We start from the raw sequence: 15,028 nt of genomic DNA, 5'->3' as shown, positions 1-15,028 counted from the left end.
CCACGGACGGTTTGGGAATCAGCGTGTTTTTACATGAGTAGAATGTGTGTTTTTATTTAAAATGCATCTCTGGGTTATTTGTGGGGCCTGCCTGGTGTTTTTACATGAGTAGAATGTGTCCTTTTATTTAAAATGCATCTCTGGGTTATTTGTGGGGCATAGGAATTCATTCTATTTTCTTTTTTCCCCAAAAATATAGTCCAGCCCACCACATGGTCTGAGGGACAGTGGACCAGCCCACGGGTGAAAAAGTTTGCTGGCCCCTGCTCTAGAGAAAAGGATGAAGACTAGTCTGGCACCTCCACAATCCTGAGCGAAGGCAACCTGGAGGTCATCTTGTAGACTCTGTTGCAAGGTGGAGATTGCAGGCTGAGCTGTCCCTTCCAGGTGCCAGACAGAGCTATCAGGTTACACACCTAGGATCCTGAGATAAAGCAGCCACCTGCAAACTGTTCTGCTCAGTGACCTCATCAGGAGGGTGTTTCCAGGGAGCTGCTTCTCTCCTAGACACCCAGAATCTGCAGCGACGGAACTATGGAACTGTGCATTAATACCTGAGTGCAAATGTAATGCACAAGGAGCGTCTCCACCCCCATCGTTCAGCGCGGACACTGAGGTCCAGTGCCAAGGGGCCTTCTGGTGGTTCCCTCACCGCGAGAAGTGAGGCTACAGGGAACCAGACAGAGGGCCTTCTTGGTAGTGGCGCCTGCCCTGTGGAATGCCCTCCCACCAGATGTCAAAGAGATAAACAACTACCTGACATTCAGAAGACATCTGAAGGCAGCCCTGTTTAGGGAAGTTTTTAATATTTAACGCTGTACTGTTTTTAACACTTGATTGGAAGCTGCCCAGAGTGGCTGAGGAAACTCAGCCAGATGGGCAGGGTATAAATAAATTATTATTATTATTATTATTATTATTATTATTATTATTATTATAAAAGCCACAAAACACAGAGCTGAAAACAACAAGAAGAACAATCATATCTTTCATTCGCCAAGATAGGTGTATTTTAAAATATTCTTCCTGTAAGTTGAAGCATTTTTACACAGCTTGAAACAAATGCACCGAGTTGCGTCAAGTGAAACAAATGACTGGGAGATTCCTGATTTGATTTTTTTTAAAAAAAAAACATCCCATCTGCAGGGCACCAGGTTGGGAAAACTTGGTCTAAATTGTTCTAGAGAGTCCACCCTATGTGGGCAAGAGCACAGACCCATGCGCTAGAATGCCGTTCACGGTTGGAAGCCATTTTGATTTGTTTTTCATTAGTTTTTATTAAATATTACAATAAAATAAAAAGAAAAAAGAAATAGAAACAAAAATCAATACATAACACTGTAAACACATTTGTCTACGTATTTTCCAACATGCAGACTAGAAAAGAAAAGAGACGAAAGATAAAAGAAAAGGAAAAAGAAAAAAAATACTTTTCATAACCAATAATACCAAATTTATACTTCAAACATTACAATATATAAATCCTATTTAAAATATTCTGAAAGACTTCCACCGCATTCACCACACATCTCTTAGTTTCTAGTTCACCTTTACATCTGCCATTTTGAGAGGCTGTCCTTGGGTGAAGCAAGCCTAACAGGCTTTTTTATAATACGTATAGGTTTAACTGTACCAAAAATATTGGCAGCATAGAGCCTCACCCCATCCACCCAGGTGCTTGGGGCAACGCAGAGGCAATTAAGCCACGGTAATAACAATTAAAGCGGATTTAATGTATACACAATGTAAGAACATGCTGTCTTAATAAGGGAGACATTGTGGTATCATTCAGGCAGGGCGCGGGTCTCCTCCCTTCTCCACTGAATCACATTTGCAGAGAGCTAGTCATTAGCATCCCAAGAGAGGCCCAGGTGTTTGGATTCCTGGTGGGTCTTCAGGGAGGTCTGGGTTTTATTATTCCCCTTCCCAAATGAGTTTCCAATCTGGCACAGCCTCTGCATTAATAGCCTTACGTGAAAGTCGCTGCAACGAGGGCAAAGTGTACTCTTTCTGCAGAAGGGGAGCGAGGTCCCTTCTGCTCAAAGGACTGGCCCTCTCGATTTGCCCCATTGCTATATCTGTAACAGGCCAAAATCATCTTCTGAAATCTACTGGCTCTGCTCCAGGGGCCACACTAAAAGGCATTCTGGAGATCTCCTAATCGGAGGCTCCTGGGATTCCCTTTTGCTTCACACGTGCTTTGATGGTGTCGTATGCCGATTAATTCCCCCTGGTGCGAAAGATGCCTGCTTCTTGGGAGAAAAGCAATGACAAACCTAGACAGCATCTTAAAAAGCAGAGACATCACCTTGCCAACAAAGGTCCATATAGTTAAAGCTATGGTTTTCCCAGTAGTGATGTATGGAAGTGAGAGCTGGACCATAGAGAAGGCTGATCGCCGAAGAATTGGTGCTTTTCAGTTATGGTGCTGGAGGAGACTCTTGAGAGTCCCATGGACTGCAAGAAGATCAAACCTATCCATTCTGAAGGAAATCAGCCCTGAGTGCTCACTGGAAGGACAGAGCCTGAAGCTGAGGCTCCAATACTTTGGCCACCTCATGAGAAGAGAAGACTCCCTGGAAAAGACCCTGATGTTGGGAAAGATGGAGGGCACAAGGAGAAGGGGATGACAGAGGACGAGATGGTTGGACAGTATTCTTGAAGCTACGAACATGAGTTTGACCATGACATGACTAAATGACTAAACAACATATATATTTCAGGCGTGGTCAAACTTGGCCCTCCAGATGTTTTGGGACTACAGTTCCCATCATCCCTGACCACTGGTCCTCTTAGCTAGGGATCATGGGAATTGTAGTCCCTAAACATCTGGAGGGTCAAGTTTGGCCATGCCTGATATATTAATAACTTGGTATTCATGTAACATTTTCACACGTATTTAGTGTAAAAAAAATACATTAATTTACGTTGTCTCTTGTTGCTTTGGGTTTTTGTGTGTGTGCCGTTTCGGGAATTTTATAATCAGTCCATCGCCCAGTCCTGTTTAACAGGCCAGAGGCAGCCTATGAAACTCCGAGTTCAAGTCCTCAGTTAGCAGATAGGTATATTGTACATATTGTAATATATCAGGCATATATTGTAATATATCAGGCATGGCCAAACACAAAAGGGGGAAAGACTAGAGAGGAAGGATTGTACCCAGGCAACCACTTGTACCTGACTGCCCCCTCCACTCGTCTTGCAGTTTGGGAAGCCAGGATGCAGAGGGTTAATGTGGGACCTTCTGCTCTGTGCTGATAAAAAGACTGGGAACTGTTCCCAGGCAAAATCCTTAAAGCCCTGACCTTATCTGCTTTCAAGTTACTCCTCAAGAAAGAAAACCACCCACAGCCCACTCTCTTTCCAAAACACACAGGAAGCGGCAAGCTGATAATTTCTCCACAGGTGGTTTCTGCTACCTCTCTGACCCGGGTTAACTGTTCCCTCCCCTCCCCTCCCTTAGGCTGAAGAATACATTTTGCTTTAAGTCTGACTCTTCTAGATATATTACAGGTCTTGCTTTTAAAGTGCGACTCGCCCAAGCTGCGGGAAGCAGGTGGCTAGCTATGGGAATGGATGGAAACAGAAACCTGAAATTTCTTCTGAATAAGAGAGGCTATTCTTATGTTCTTATTGACTTAATAACTTAAGAAAATAAGAAGAGCCTGCTGGATTAGGTCAAAGGTTCAACTAGGCAAACTAAGGCCCGGGGGCCAGATCTGGCCAGAATCGCCTTCTAAATCCAGCCCGCGGATGGTCCAGGAATCAGAATGTTTTAACAACAACAACAACAACAACAACAACAACAACAACAACAACAACAACTTATTATTTATACCCTGCCTATTAAACATTAAAAGCTTCTCTAAACAGGGCTGTCTTCAGATGTCTTCTAAAAGTTTACATGAGTAGAATGTGTCCTTTTATTTAAATGCATCTCTGGGTTATTTGTGGGGCATAGGAATTCGTACATTTTATTTTTTTCAAAATATAGACCAGCACTGCCCTACAAGGTCTGAGGGACAGTGGACCGGCCCCCTGCTGGAAAAGTTTGCTGACCCCTGATCTAGTTGTAGAATCCTATGATTCTATAGAATTGTAGAGTTTGATGGGACCATGAGGGTCCCATCCTGCAATGCAGAAATCTCAGCTAAAGCATCCATGACAGATGACCATCCAACCTCTGCTTACAAACTTTCAAGGAAGGGGAGTCCACAGTCTCTAGAGGGAGACCGTCGATCAGCTCTTACGGTCAGAAAAATTTTCCTGATGTTTAATCAGAATCTCCTTTCTTGTAACTTGAAGCCATTAATTCGAGTCCCACCTTCCAGAGCAGGAGAAAACAAGCTTGCTCCATCTTCCATGGGACAGCCCTTGAGATATTTGAAGATGGCTATTGCGGGTGACGCTGTAGTCGAAAGCACTGAGCCTCTTGGGCTTGCTGATCAGAAGGTCGGCGGTTCGAATCCCCACGACGGGGTGAGCTCCCATTGCTCAGTCCCTGCTCCTGCCAACCTAGCAGTTCGAAAGCACGTCAAAATGCAAGTAGATAAATAGGTACCACTCTGGCGGGAAGGTAAACGGTGTTTCCGTGCACTGCTCTGGTTCGCCAAAAGCGGCTTAGTCATGCTGGCCACATGACCCGGAAACAGTACGCCAGCTCCCTCAGCCAATAAAGCGAGATGAGTGCCGCAACCCAAGAGTCAGTCACGACTGGACCTAATGGGCAGGGGTTCCTTTACCTTTATCCTCTCTCCACTCATTCTCCTCTTTTCTAGGCTACATATACCCAGATCCTTCAACCATTCCTCATAATGCTTGGTTTCCATACCCTTGATCATCTTTATGATTTGGGTTCCTCTCCCCTCAGTTAAGGGACGTGGGTGGCGCTGTGGGTTAAACCACAGAGCCTAGGACTTGCCGATCAGAAGGTCGGTGGTTCGAATCCCCACGATGGGGTGAGCTCCCATTGCTCGGTCCCTGCTCCTGCCCACCTAGCAGTTCGAAAGCACGTCAAAGTGCAAGTAGATAAGTAGGTACTGCTCCAGTGGGAAGTTAAACGGCGTTTCCGTGCGCTGCTCTGGTTCGCCAGAAGCAGCTTAGTCACGCTGGCCACATGACTCGGAAGCTGTACACCAGCTCCCTCGGCCAATAAAGCGAGATGAGCACCGCAACCCCAGAGCCGTCCGCAACTGGACCTAATGGGCAGGGGTTCCTTTACCTTTTTCCTCTCTCCACTCATTCTCCTCTTTTCTAGGCTACATATACCCAGATCCTTCAACCGTTCCTCATAAGGCTTGGTTTCCAGGCCCCCCCCCCCCGCTTTGACTTTTTAGTCTCCTGCAAAGCACTGGCATTTCCCACTTGTGTGTGGATGCTGTTGTGTTGACTGCAAAACTAAGAGTGTGCAGAGAGTGAATTTTCTCTCTCTCTGTGTGTGTGTGTATACGTAATATGTAGCGGCCCATTTCACACGGCGACTCCATCCCCAAAAGGCTCCCTGGGAAATGCAAAACTAGCCGAGCCATAAGTTTAATTGGGAAGTGCAGTGGGAGGGTGGAGGGGAGTGATCTTATTTATCTACCGAGAAGTCAAATTCCCAGAGACTCTTCCCAGAAATCTCCTCCTAACCCAGCTCTCCCCAGCACCTTTTTGCAAAAAAAAAAAAGCCCATAGCCTCAGCCCAAGCAAGCCATTAACATTCCCTTCGTCTTGTAAATATTGCCTGAGAGATCCAGCCTCTCTCCTGGCCTCAATTAATTGTGGCCTGGGGGAGAAGGAGATAAGTGAGTGCTAAAACTTTAGCTACAGCTCCACAGATGGTAAAAATAAAGTTTGATGTGACAAGTGAGGGCAGCCTGGGGAATAGCGAGCTGGTTTTGGAGTAGACACTTGCTGTTTTTTTTTTAAAAAAAGGATTTTCGTTATAATATCTCACTCTTAAAAAAATAAAATGAATCTGGTCCCAGTCATTAGCGTGTTCTCTGTTTCACTTAATGATTTTTGTGGTCAGGCACTTTTGCACTTTCGGCTTCCATTGACGGAGCAACTGTGCTGACATTGTAATTATTTGGTCCTTAGGTGTTCCTGTGACACCCCCACCCCCTTGATATTATTCATGGCGTGTTTTTTCAAGAGGCCATGAAAGGTGTCTCTCCTGGGAAAGGCCTGGGGATGAAAATTCTGCAGCCGAGCCAAAATAAAATTAAAATTAAAATCACTGCAAAGTTTGTTGAGTGTTGCTTATTTCCACCATCCCACAACTGGGTGCAAAGTCTACTTGCATTGTTTGGAGGGGTGAGGTTTGGGTTTTGGTCTTCTGAAAGCGTCACCCAAGAATGGCCATAACCCATAACTGCAGAAAGCTTCCAGAGAGTGCCCTGCAGGTAAAAATTTCCAGCTTGCGAGAGACCCTGCCTGAAACCCTGGGGAGCCGCTGTCAACAATATTGGGCTAGGTCAGGGGTTGGCAAACTAAGGTCTGCGGGCTGGATCAGGCCCAATTGCCTTCAGGATCCGGCCCGCGGCCTGTCCGTGGCTCAGCATGGGGATTCTGTTTGTTCGGGCTGCGCCATTTTTTTCTTGCACCATTCCATTACCCCCTCTGTCTCACACACACAGCCGCGGCTCCTCCTCCCTCCCTCCTCCTGGCTTCTCCCCGCCCTGCCTAGAGGAGGAAGGGGGCTGGGCTGAGCTGGCTGAGCACCATTTTAAGCAGCCCCTCTCCAAAGCCAACCCTTCCCGCCACCGCTGCCACCCTGCTGCTCCTGTGGGCCAGAGAGCGAAGTGGACGAGCTCACTCTGCCTACCCACGAGAAGCAGCAGCAGAGGTGGCGATGGTGTCAGTGGCAGCGGAAGCCCCAGGGAAGGTAAGCGCAGCGGCTGGGTATGGGGGGTGGGGGAATAAAATAATAATTAATAATAATAAATAAAATAATAATAATAATAATAATAATAATTTATTGTTTATACCCCACCCATCTGGCTGGGTTTCCCCAGCCACTCTGGGCGGCTTCCAACAGAATATTAAAATACAATAATCTATTAAACATTAAAAGCTTCCCTAAACAGGGCTGCCTTCAAATGTCTTCTAAAAGTCTGGTAGTTGTTTTTCTCTTTGACATCTAGTGGGAGGGCGTTCCACAGGGCAGGTGCCACTACCGAGAAGGCCCTCTGCCTGGTTCCCTGTAACTTAGCTTCTTGCAGCGAGGGAACCACCAGAAGGCCCTCGGAGCTGGACCTCAGTATCCAGGCAGAACAATGGGGGTGGAGACGCTCCTTCAGGTATACTGGGACGAGGCTCTTTAGGGCTTTAAAGGTCAGCACCAACACTTTGAACTATGCTCGGAAACGTACTGGGAAGAGGACTACTTGCCCCCCTCACCTCTTTTTCCAGCTCCCCCACCCCCGTGCAGCTTCTACGGCCCGCCACAAGGTCTGAGGGACAGTGGAGTGGACCGTGGCTAAAAAAAAATTGCCGATCCTTGGGCGAGGTGGAACAATGATCTGAATCGGTATAAACTGCCGTTCTATATGTTCCCTAAATATTATGATAAAGCAAGACCCCTACTCTCTGAGGGCTGATCCCCACTTTGTCTCACTGCTTCTCCCTGAGAAAACCCGCATTGTATTGCTGAATCAGACCAGACAGCAATGGGGTTTTCTGCAGATTGCTGTTTGTTCCAATTCAGCAGTAAAGAACATGTTTTCAAGGGGAACGTTGGTCATTAAACCACTCGCACCCATGCCTAGGCAGCATGGAAGAAGTGGGAAAGCTCTTAGGCATGTTCTTTCTAGACACGGGACAAGAGGGACGAGCCCTTAATCTTTAGATCATAGAGGGGTTTGGGGCAGGTCGACCTCATCACGCTGTGATATTACCAGGAAGATCAGAGGTACCCTCTCCCTCATTTGATCTAGCTCCAAAGCTTCCTTTGTGTCACCAGCAAATACAATTGAGGTGGATCGCAGGTGGGGAAGCTCACACAGTGAGGAGGACCCCAACCCCACAATAGTTAAACTGGAAGGCAGAAGCCACAACAGGGCTGGAGATTCCTGTGGAACTATAACATCCAGATGAGCTTTAAGGGGCTGGTTCCGCAAGTGGTGAGAAAATGGCAATTAACCTCAGGGGTGGTGCCTACATCCTCTCATCCTGCCTAATTTATCCCCCAGCTTAATTAAGAAGAGGAGACGGCTTGCTTCAGGTTTTTAAGGCAAGCCACAACACCGCCAGAAAATAACCGATCCCACGGGCGTTCTGCAAAGAAGCATTTCTTCCCATTGTAAAAGACCAACAGGTTACTTGGAGAGCAACCAGGCCTGTGTCTAAAGATGCAATGAAACATCTTTTTTACAACAATAAGTTTCTTTTTTAAAAGCAAAAGCCGCAGCAGCGAGAGATTTCATCTTTCTAGACCCCCTCCGTATAATACAACGCTGCCAAACGGGACCCCCATGCTAATATATTTTCCTTTGCATTGTAAGGTCCCCATTATGAAGTCCTGCGAGCAACACTTTCAATACCAAGGCACAAGGAAGGGGGGGAAACCCTCGCTGGCTCCTGGGCTTTCTTTGAAGCGTGCTTTTTCCAGGATGGACAGTGTTTCATCTTTTCACAAGCAGCTCTTAACCATGGAACAATTCTGACAGGGGGCACGCGGAGGCCAGAAAGTTGGTCTCCAAGCGGCATTTTTGAAATGTTTCGTTAGCTGCGCCTTCGGGTTCCAGGGGAGCGATTCTGCCAGGAGGCTCGTCGAGAACTTCCAAATTAGTTGCCGGGGTCTCGGGATACTGATTATTCATTTCGTCCAAATATTAGCGAGTGCCTTCTGCCCTTTTCAAAGTCTGCACGTAGGATCTTTGATGCATTGTGTGACTTGAAAGCCCAGCACCTGAAGAAGGAAGAAGACTCCCCCACTCTTTTTTTTTTTAAGCTGGGGGCTGGAGGGGGGGGGAAAGCCAACGCTTTCATATCGAATGAATTCCGTTCTCTTCTGCACAATGCATTCAATGGCGTCGAAACCGTGACCTGCCTTGAGTCTGAAAGGGCTGAAATCTCAGACGTGCAAGGATGAAACAGCCGCTCGTATCAATACAGAAGTGTAAATGCTCACGGCTCTCTATTAACAGGAAGACATTATCTACAGCCCCCTCTCTCCCCCCAGCCATGGAAAACCAATGAAATTGGATGCAGAGATGGCTGGCCCGGGAAGGGGTGTCAGCGCTAAGAAGTGACCCCTTCTTCAGCTCAATCTCTTTCTCTCTTTGGGGTGCGTGAGGACGGAGGGCTGGAGTGGAGCACAGCTGGAAGTCAGGCCAACCTAGATTCATTTCCTTTTGAAAAGACACCCTCTCTCTTTGTTAGCGATGTTGCAAACTACCCATTATCGCACCCTGCTTCGCATCCGCTCCATGAGAGCCTTGTCAGATGGCTACAACTCAACAGTGGTCCTGCTATTATCCCCAGAAGTTCAGCAGACCTTTTCTTTTAGGAGGAGGTGCGCTATAGAAAAGGGAATATTAATGAACGCATCCCTCAGATGGAAGCCAGAAGACTTAGGGTAGGAGGGGGAGCTTCTACGTGTAGGAAAATCAGGCACAGCTTCCCCAAGAACCATGAGCCATATGGACTTGGGGACACAGGAAACTTCCTTATACCGAATCAGACCATTGGTCCATTTAGCTCAGTACTGTCCACAGCAGGGTTTCCCAGACTTAAGTCTCCAGCTGTTTTTGGACTACAACTCCCTTCTTCCCTAGATAGCAGGACCAATGGTCAGGGATGATGGGAATTGTAGTCCAAGAACAGCCTGAGACCCAAGTTTAGGAAACCCTAGATCAGTATTTCTCAACCTGTGGGTCCCCAGATGTTGTTGGACTACAATTCCCATCATTCCTAGCCAGCATGACCAATGGTCAGGGATGATGGGAGTTGTAGTCCAACAACATCTGGGGACACACAGGTTGGAACCGCTGCCCTAGATAGACACTGACTGGCAGACAGGTCCGGATTAAGACCTTCAAAGGCCCCAAGCACTAAAAAGATTTTGGTGCCCCCATATATATCTAATTCAAAATAGAAACAATAATAAACTGTAAAATAAAATTTTATTCTTTCAAAATGAAACGAAACCTACAGTAAGATGGAAAAAAATGTTTATTTATCTGCACTTTCACTTTATTTATATTTGAAAAATAATTTTTCTCATTGCAAAGTCTTTGATCAGATCCTCAAAACTAATCTTACGTAACACATCTGCTTCAATACTTGGTAGAGGTGAGGCACCCAGCCTACCTTGTTGCATAGTTGTCCCGTTGGGATTCTTAATATACTTCAGTTGAGAAAATGAACATTCAGCTGAGCAGTTTGCAGCCATTAATGTTAAAAATCTAGCAATGGAAAATGTCTTCGGTGCCCCCTTCCCTTTATGCCCTAGGTATAGGTAAAGGGACTCCTGACCGTTAGGTCTAGTTGCGGACAAGTCTGGGGTTGCAGCGCTTATCTCAATTTACTGGCCGAGGGAGCTGGCGTACAGCTTCCAGGTCATGTGGCCAGCATGACTAAACCGCTTCTGGCGAACCAGAGCAGGGCACGGAAACACCATTTACCTTCCCACCGGAGCGGTACCTATTTATCTACTTGCACAACTGCTAGGTTGGCAGGAGCTGGGACCGAGCAACGGGAGCTCACCCCGTTGCGGGGATTCGAACCACTGACCTTCTGATCAGCAAGCCCTAGGCTCTGCGGTTTAACCCACAGCGCCACCCGCGTCCCTCTTTATGCCCTAAGCTTATTTTGTTTAATGGTTAAGCCAGCCTTCGTGGCAGAGCTTCAGGCAATGGACCTCCTAACCCTACCTGGAGATGCCAAGGATTGAAGATGGGACCTTCTGTATGCAAATCAAACACTCTAACCCTGAATTATGCCCCTTTCCTGTTGAAAGTAAGTACCAAAGAACAGCTGCAGAGCATGTGTCTGTGCTGCTCAGTGCAAGTGTTGCTTCCGAGGGGTGTGTGGTGTGGAGGGTGGCCTCCCAGGCGATGGATAGCTGCTTGGGTGCCCAGAGTGGCACGCGCACACCCTGCAGCCAGGGGCGGAACGAGCCGCCCATGGGGGCAGAGCAAGCCACCCATGGCGGCCATTTGGCGCACCAAAACTGAGCTACAATTCCCAGAGTTGCCTGGGAAGATGGGTTGACCGTTGAATACCTCTGGGAATTGTAGCTCTGTGAGGGGAACAGAGGTCTGCTAACAACTCTCAGCACCCTTAACAAACTGCAGCTCTCGGGTTCTTGAGGGGAAGCCATGACCGGCACCATTAGGGCTTTAGATGTGCGGTGTGGTTCGAATCACAGAACTGCAGAGTTGGAAGGGGCGCCTGTGGGATGGGAAACAGAAGAGCAGTCAAGTACAACATTCCTAGAGTGAACATGTTTACACATGGGGAGGAATGTTTGTCCAGCCAGCAGGTAAACTTCCTGTTTCCTTCTGGGCTGGGACAGACTTCCTCTGCATGTGACTAGAGGTGGGCGTGGCCTCACCTGTGCAGGTAATGACAAAAGCACAGGGCAGGGCAGCCATCTCTCTCTCTTTGACTACATGCATCGAAGAAGGAACATCTGCTTAGCCAAAGATGCTCTCTTGGCCTCCAGCCAAGAGAGGTCAGAGAGACTGTCTCCTTATGAGATAGTTTCCAGGTGTATGTTACTTTTCTAAGCTAAGTCTGCCTTCTGGGATCCGATTGTGAACAGAATGTGCGTAAACTCTTTTTATACTTCTATAGAAGACTGTGTCATGTCTTATCTTTTATAGGGGAATAAGGGGGAAATACCAGAACAGTTATTACAGAGGCTTTCGCGAGCCTGAGCAAATGCATCCGCTGTGAGTTTAAAAAGGGGAATGTTACTCTGCTAAATTGTGAACTTGTTAACACAAGTTGGAAAGGCTATAATCAAACAATATATCCTCTCCTGCATCCCTGAACATTCCCACAGCGCCAAGGGTCACCCAGTCTAATCCCCTACAATGAAGGGCTCCATTGGACTTGCTTAAAGCACCGTGAAGCGAGGCTTCCATTCAGAGAACCAGCAAACTGAAAACAAGCCACCTGGATGCTCCCTCTTCCCAGGAAGCTGAACTCTCCTGTTGGCAGGTTTGGGACACTGGCATTTTGCAGAACCCCATAATGACAAGACTGCCTGTGGCTGAGTTCCTGACAGCACTTGGAAGTATGTTTCTCAGCAAGCAATTTATGCTACAACCCTGCCGTGCTTGGCTGCCATTAGGCAGTCAGTCCCCAGGTTTGCCTTATGAGGAACGGCTAAGGGAGCTGGGCATGTTTAGCCTGGAGAAGAGGAGGTTATATATAAAAGGATGTCACATAGAGGAGGGAGAAAGGTTGTTTTCTGCTGCTCCAGAGAAGCGGACACGGAGCAATGGTTCCAAACTACAAGAAAGAAGATTCCACCTAAACATTAGGAAGAACTTCCTGACAGTAAGAGCTGTTCGACAGTGGAATTTGCTGCCAAGGAGTGTGGTGGAGTCTCCTTCTTTGGAGGTCTTTAAGCAGAGGCTTGACAACCATATGTCAGGAGTGCTCTGATGGTGTTTCCTGCTTGGCAGGGGGTTGGACTCAATGGCCCTTGTGGTCTCTTCCAACTCTATGATTCTATGATTCTATTCTATGATTCTATGATTCTATGAAAGAGGTTCATTCCAGTCCCTCAAGTGGGTCGCCTTGTTATTGGGATCCCACCTTGCATCACCTTTTGACTCTAAACGCAACAGACTCTAAATACAGCGGCGTAAAGATACCCAAAATCATGAGCTATAGCGCGATCTTGGCACTCATGCTATGCATATAGTTGCAAGTCTCTCTCTCTCTGTTTAAGTAGATGTCTTAGAAGCCCTTATTAAAAAGGCAATCGAGGCATTTATGTATTTTGTTCTGTATTTTAAGGGAGGCCCGCGTGTTGCAAAACTGGCTTTCTGGCAGCAAGCTGACAGGTCATTACTTTGCATCCTCCAAATTCTATGTGCCGATAAGAAAACAGCACCAATTTGATCTTTTATCAGTTTCCCGGATGGAAGGGGGAATTATGCAGGCCTAGATAACGATTCTAACCACTTTGCCATAGATTAGAGTTTCGCTTTTGGGTGGAGGGATCGTTATAACCACAGTATGTGTGTATGCATCCACCATAGCAAACTTTCTTCCCTTGCACACTACCAACACTAAAAAGCAGACAAAGAATGTTCTTTTGAAAGAGGAAGAGCAAAGGGCTAAAGTATGGGGGCAAAAATTAGGGATACTGCAGGAAAATTAGGGATACTGCAGGACACTGAGCAAAATCAAGCTGTAACACTCATTGTTCCAGCTTAAAGGTACATGAGTATGGTTGCCATATTTCAAAAAGTGAAAGATGCAAAAGTTGGGGGTTGTTGTTGTTGTTGTTTGGCAAAGTTGTTGAGTGAAATCTCAAAAAAAGAGAGAGATCTTTTAGCTATTTTTAATGAGATTTGCCAGAACCTACACTACCAACATGGGCTGCCATACATCCGGATTTTCCTGGACGTTTCAGCGATTTCCACCTGGATGCTGTTTAGGAGGGCTGAATACTGGCTCTGTCCATATGGCAACCCAATACATGAGGCTACCACCTTGCTGAAGCTAAGCAGGTCTGGGCCTGGTCAATAACTGGATGGGTGACCGCGCTGGGAACAAATATATGCCGCCTTGGACTCCATGGCGGAAAATGGGTGGGATATAAATTGTTGTTGTTACTGGCATCCGTCTGTCTCGAAGGACAATGGAGTGTGCCTCAGGGGATGAACTCAAACTGCAGCATCAAAGTGACCTCTCTGGGGTGCAAGCCTAGACAGTGTGTAGGGAGGTCCTGGGCTGGCCAGATGACAAGACCCTGTTGTAAACAAAAATCTGGCCTTTTTCCCTTATGGGATATCCAAGAGCCCATACAGAGTCCTTACGTAGGTTCCCTATTGGTATGAGAAAATAACAGAGGCCAACCAGAGAATATTGAGAAGCAAAGCAGCTAGTAAGCCTGATCTTTATTGATCTGTTGCAACAGGGTGCTGCCCCCACACACAGGAGGGAGGAGGAACCCAGAACAATGACACGCAAGGCCTTATATAGTCAAAACAAAATAAAAAAATTCCTTCCAGTAGCACCTTAAAGACCAACTAAGTTAGTTCTTGGTATGAGCTTTCGTGTGCATGCACACTTCTTCAGATACCTGCACACGAAAGCTCATACCAAGAACTAACTTAGTTGGTCTTTAAGGTGCTACTGGAAGGAATTTTTTTATTTTGTTTTGACTATGGCAGACCAACACGGCTACCTATCTGTAACAAGGCCTTATATAGACATTTTAAATTCCCTGCCCTGGAGCTCAAGACCATCCCTCCATACATCATACATACATCACAGAAGGGGTGTAACCCAAGCCCACCCCCACCCCCAGATACATCACAGAAAGGGCGGTTTACAGCAGCAATCTGAGTGGTTTGTTTACCTCCTGTCTGCCAGGTTACCTGTTTAATGGTCACTTGATTGGATTGCCTGGGAAGCCTGGCCAGTCTTTTGTAATGATAAATACTTAGTTCCTGAGCCAGGTCACAGCCTCACTCCCTATTCATATCTTAAATGTGCCCTTAAGACAGGATTTGTGAAGGAAAAGACAATGGGGAGGCTTTTCCATTTTCCTTTGACCTTGCAGAGAAAACATTTGCTCAGTTTGGGAATCAAAATGGTTTGAAGTCGGTCTTCCTGTGCTGATCTATGCACGTGCTAGGTTGGTACACTTATGAACATTTAACAGATATCTAAGACCTCAAAATTCCTATCACAACCCCCCTCTCGGTCTCGCTGATGTGGTCCAAAGGAAAGCAGAGCAAGATGCTTGGCACCATCTTGGCTGAAAGAGGTGCTAGAAAGAGGTGCTGAGCCAAGCAGGCGCCAAACTGAGAAAATCCATAATTAAGAAGATCTATTTGAGAGGGCGGCAAAC

General features: G+C 46.7%; 1 protein-coding gene across 1 annotated transcript in view; it reads right to left on the bottom strand.

Moving 5' to 3' along the window:
- The window catches only part of ZBTB7C (zinc finger and BTB domain containing 7C), a 253,149-nt gene that overhangs the window by 139,934 nt on the left and 98,187 nt on the right, over window positions 1–15,028 (bottom strand). The gene's annotated exons all lie outside the window — the stretch shown is intronic.

The sequence above is a fragment of the Podarcis cretensis genome (assembly GCF_951804945.1).
Source record: "Podarcis cretensis genome assembly, chromosome: 11".
In the NCBI taxonomy this organism is placed as follows: Eukaryota; Metazoa; Chordata; class Lepidosauria; order Squamata; family Lacertidae; genus Podarcis; species Podarcis cretensis.
The sequence above is the reverse complement of the archived record's forward strand: the minus strand, read 5'-3'. Positions and strand labels throughout refer to the sequence as shown.